At 40.1% G+C, this 5,664-nt stretch overlaps 1 pseudogene; it reads right to left on the bottom strand.

The window, feature by feature from the left end:
* Positions 1-909: 909 nt before the first annotated feature.
* LOC132272055 (small nucleolar RNA R71) lies at positions 910-1,008 on the bottom strand (annotated as a pseudogene).
* Between the last annotated feature and the right edge of the window lie 4,656 nt (positions 1,009-5,664).

Raw genomic sequence — 5,664 nt, 5'->3', positions numbered from 1 at the left:
CTGCGTGAAGGCTTGTATTTCAATTCTTAGATAAATAGTGAGCCCGCATGGAGGCAAATTTACTTTTATTTGCATGTTGTTCAAGTATGGGAGTATGGGAACAATGTATGTGGAGGAAGTTTGTTGATAGTTGATTTGTTGTGAAGGTGAAGTGTTTGACATTTTTGCTATTTGTGTTGCATTGTCATGCATGGTCGTAAATTATTGAGACCCACTCTTGTCCCTTTAAATTTTCATCTTGAATCCATTGTTCGAAACCCTAGGGGAAGAGGTAGTTCTAGTCAATCCATTTCATCAATGGAAGGACACAATGAGGACCATGTGGAAGACCTTGGTCACATAGACCAACAAGGTATCCTTCACCCTAATTTGCATCATGATAACATGCAAGTATCATTAGGCATGCCAAGACCATTCCATTCATCCACCATAACAACAAGGCCAAGTTCCATTGGGAATGCCAAGGCCAATTTATGCTCCACCACCACCCATTATTCAAGGCAATCAAGGAGCCCATGTTGCACCTCCAATTGCTAATCCTCCCCTTGCTTTGAGAGATCACTATGTGCCTAATGAATATAATGCACCCACATGCATTCAATTGCCACCATTTAGAGCACATCACTATGAAATCAAGCCACAAACCATTCAAATGCTTCTTAACTACCATGGACTTCCAAGTGAAGAACCTTACAAGCATTTTGATGAGTTTCTTGAAGTATGTTCCACCGTAAAATATACGGACAAGCCGGAAGAGGTCTTAAGACTTAAACTTTTTCCATTTACCCTAAAAGACAAGGCAAAATATTGGTTTAACAATCTTAGGCCTTTTTCAATAACTTCTTGGGCAGAAATGCAACAAGCGTTCTTGAAGAAGTGCTATCCGGTTTCTAAGACCAATGCCATGTGAACCTCAATTCAAGAGTTTTCACACGGGGATGAGGAAACATTCCATGAGGCATGGGAACGCTTTAATGAATTGCTTAGGAAGTGTCCACATCATGACATGCCTAAATGGCAACTAGTTCAATACTTCTTTGAGAGTTTATCGGACAATCATAAGGGCATGGTTGATGCTTCCATGGGTGGCTCTTACATTGATAGGCACGAGGATGACGTGTGGCGTCTTTATGAGAGCATGAGTGAAAATTCTTTGCATTGAACTCTATCTTCTAAGAATGATAGGAATTCTAGTGGAAGAAAGAGTGTTGGCTTGCATCAAGTTGACCATTCCAATAAAATAGCCGCCGAGATGAAATCCTTATCTCAAAGGTTTGATCAATTCTTGATCAACCAAAACTCGGCAAATCAAGTATCTTCCATTCCTAACCATTCGCATCATGCATCTAATGAGACATGTATGACTTGTTCAAGTGTTTTACATTCTACTTCCAATTATCCCCATGGACATGTGCAAGGTGAACATCATGAACAATTCAATGCAACTTTTGTTAATCAAGGGAACAATCCTTATGGCAATCATTATAATCCAAGTTGGAGGAATCATCCAAATTTCTCTTGGAAAAACCAAGGGGAAGGCTCAAACCATCCCCATGGCAGTTTCCAAGGGAAATACATTCCACTTCTAATGTAAAGCCAAAGTTCCCAAGGATATAGACCATTTCAATCACAAGGAAACCAATTCTCTAATTCTCATTTTCCAAGTCAATCATATTCTCAAGGGAATTCTAGGAGTCCCGCCTTTGAAGAGAAAGTTTTGACCACTCTAGGCACTTTAGAGGCTAACACTCAATTGCTTCATTCTCACTCTCAATCCATTGCAAAGCTAGAAACCCAAGTAGGGCAAATAGCTAGAACCTTAAATGCTAGAGAGAAAGGGAAAATGCCTTTGAATGCCCCACCAAGCAACAATGTGTTGTGGAGACTCATTCCTCTTCGGAAGGTCACACAATAGAGCATGTCAATGCGGTGACAACCTTGGGAAGTGGGAAGATTGTGGACAACCAAGTGGGTATGTCCAATGAAGAGAATGAACCGGTGCAACTCAAAGTTGACACCCGTCCCGTTTCACATCCTATTCCTCCTTCTTTGCATATACATGATTTTTCAAATGAGAATGTATTGAAAAGTGATTTTGAAAAGAAAGGTTTGCAAAATGATTTGAAAACTTCTTGTGTTGAAGGGACTTCAAAGAAAAATTTTGAAAAGAGTTTTGAACCAAAAGCTCCATTTCCGGATGCCTTAAAAGGATCCATTTCAAATGACAAGTAAAAGGCCAAAATCAATAAAATTATGGATGTGTTTAGGCAAGTGAAAGTCAATCTTCCACTTTTGGATGCAATCAACCAAATTCCGGCTTATGCCAAGTTTTTAAAAGACTTATGCACCCAAAAGAGAAAAAACAAAAGCCAAGCACCTATGAAAGTGGTCTTAACCGAGCAAGTAAGCTCAATTTTGCAACATAACACTCTTCCAAAGTTTAAAGACCCCAGTTCACCTACTACTTCTTGCATCATTGGTGACCATGTCATTAATCGGGCTCTTCTAGACTTAGCAGCAAGTGTTAATCTTCTTCCATATTCGGTGTATGTGAAATTAGGCTTAGGAGACTTGAAACCGGCGTCGGTGGTTTTGCAACTTGCCAACCGATCCATCAAGAAGTTTAGGGGTATCATTGAAGATGTTTTGATTAGAATTGATAAGTTATTCTTCCCCGTTGATTTCGTTGTCATTGACACGGAACCGGTCCCGAATCCTAAGAGCCAAATTCTCGTTATCCTTGGACGTCCTTTCTTGGCAACCGCGAATGCCAGCATTAATTATAGGACGGGGATAATGAAGATCTCATTTGGCCACATGAAGGTGAAGTTGAATATTTTCAATCCAACCCCGAATTCATTTGATAAGCATGAAGAAGTTAATGTTGTAGAGAAATGCCATGACCTTAAATGTGAAGGAATTGAGTTTTTGTGTGGTTCTAAGATTTCAAATAGTCCATCTTTAACCTTAAAACCAAAGAAAGTTGTTTCAAAATCTTGCTTTGAAAGGGCATGGAAGCCCAAAGATTGTTTTGACCAAGGACCAAAAAGTTCCTTTGAGCCTAACCCAACAAATTCTCTAGGGAATCATTTGTTGGGTAGAGCTCAAGGCATCCATCACCCCATTAAGGAGATGATGCACTATAAGATGTTTGATCTGGACTAAAAGAGCCCAACGCCTTGCTAGAGACGTTAAAGACTAGCAAAGCATTTCGTAGGGTGTCAAAACCCTATTCCTCCCTCATTTCTATCTTTAATTTCATTTCTTGCGAAGTCTAGATACTTGTTTTTGGTTCATATGCATTGCTAGGAACTATGATTAGGATTGCATGCACTTTTATGTTGTGATTGAGCATTCTGCAAAAGTTCGATCGATCTCAAAGGAGAGTTCGATCGATCGAACTTCTACCTGCATCCAACACTTAGAAAAAATTTCAACCTGCATCTGCCTGCATCCAAATCACCTCTCTATCAGCTCGATCGAAAACATTCCAAGATCGATCTAAAGATCTTCAATCGATCCAACTTCATTATTGGATCGATCTTCAGTTCTAACACTAAGACAAATTTTTGAACCCAAAAACCTGCATATTTTTGCTCTCTGTCAGATCGATCGAACATTTTGTTCAGATCGATCTCAGTTCTTCATCTCACCATCTTTGACTTTATTTGACTTTCTTTTTTTAAAAAAAAAAAAAAAAAATCCAAAAAGATTTTATTTTCTTTTATTTTATTTTTATTCTTATATTTCAAAAAAAAAAAAAAAATCCAAAAATATTTTTTTTGTTTTCAATTTTTAATTTTTAATTTTAGTTTTTAATTTTTCAAAAAAAAAAAAATCAAAATTCCAAAAATTGAAAGGTGGATCGATCCAAGTTCGATTAATCTGAGATTTCAATTCAATCGATTGAACTGGTTCGAGGGTGTTTTTAAAAATAGATCTAGGGTTAGATCGATCATCAAAGATCGATCCAACCCTCTCGCTCTTCAAACCCTCGTCCCTCATTCCCATCGCCACTGTGCACGCATCCACCATCTCCATGTTTGGCAAGATTCCCGGCGAGATCCAGTAAGCTTCAACTCTCTTTTCTCTCAGATTCCATCACCCCTTCGCATCTCTACTTCTCTCTTCATTTAGGGTAAGATCCAAATCCCAATTTTGAATCTAAATGTTGCCTAAATGTTTATATGCTAGATCTAGGCTGCTTAGATGATGAATCTGCCATTGTTGAGCTTCGAAGCATTGTGTTTATATATATATATATATATATATATATATATATATATATATATATGAGTAGGATTAATGATTTGATGAGTTGATGGGCCCACGACCTTGTTCGTGTGGCCCCCGTGCTTCCAAAGTCACAGATCTATGACCTTTCAATTTTTGCATCGCACAGTTCGATCGATCGAACTTTTTCCTAGATCGATCGAAGTTTCTTCAGTTTGATTGATTTCACTAATTTTTGATCGATCAAAGTTCCTTTTGTCAGATCGATCTCACAATTTTTGTGATCGATCAAACTTCACAGATTTCATACATAAATTCCATGCATCTTATCTTGTGTCCATGCCATCTTATTCATGCCCAATGCCTGTGATTTTCCACATTGGATGCATTTAACACTTATACTATGTAGCATGCTTCATATCCTGTCACTTGCATAGATTCATGTCATATCTATTTTGTCTATCTTATTTGACATGCATGTTTCTATTTTGTGCTTTCAATTCTTTATTCTGGCACTGACTTCCCTTTGAATTTTTTTTAATTTGCAGACTATGGTTCGAGTTAAGACTATAGCCCGTGGACATTATCACCACCGAGGCAGGCCACTTTTCGATGACGAGGCTGGTCCGTCTCATGTCCAGGATCCCAGTCCCGATGACACTCCGAGGAGAGTCCGGCAGCGGACAGAGGTGCCAGCAGAGCCCTCCCATGAGCTTGCTCCACCTCAGTCACCTTCTCATGCGGCTGAGGCTGAGCATTCTCCATCTCTTTCTCAGGCTCAGGCTACGTTTACACCATCTCCATCTCCTCCACCAGCTCTGCCAGATCTTGATATCGACCGGCCATTGCTGAGATACTCACACCTGCAGGTGGCGCATGAGTCCTTCTTCGACACAGACTATTTCTCCCGATCGGTGCTGACCCGATTGGTATACGACGATATTATTCGGCGAGGCCTGGCAGCTATTCTGACCCCTGTCACTTTCCCAGTTTACCCGAGGCTAGTCCGGATGTTCTACCAGAACCTCCGGCCTACCCCGCATAACCCGAAGGAGCTGCGGACTTCTATTGATGGCCACCTGATTTCCATCACGATGGACACATTATCCAAATCCTGCCGGTGTCACCATCTCTGCCCACCAGATCTATAGGAGCTATATCCTACTCTCTACAAGCCTTCATATTCAGATATGGCCGTCCTTCTTACAGGCCACCATGCCACTGGTGAGACTTTAACCACCCGGACATATCTCCTAGATGATTTATGGTTCTTCGATTCGGTGTTCTACCGAAACATATTTATGGTCGGCCACAAGATCTAGAGGCGCGGTGACTTTCTTACAACCCTATATGCTTTCTACTCAGGGCATTGGCTTTCTATCCCTTCTCTCATCTGGTGCGTGATGAAGAAGTTATATAATGATTATATCA

The sequence above is a fragment of the Cornus florida genome, unplaced genomic scaffold, assembly GCF_030987335.1.
Source record: "Cornus florida cultivar Cherokee Brave unplaced genomic scaffold, ASM3098733v1 CherokeeBrave_3.0.0_Hap2_Chr08, whole genome shotgun sequence".
Taxonomy (NCBI): Eukaryota; Viridiplantae; Streptophyta; class Magnoliopsida; order Cornales; family Cornaceae; genus Cornus; species Cornus florida.
The sequence above is the reverse complement of the archived record's forward strand: the minus strand, read 5'-3'. Positions and strand labels throughout refer to the sequence as shown.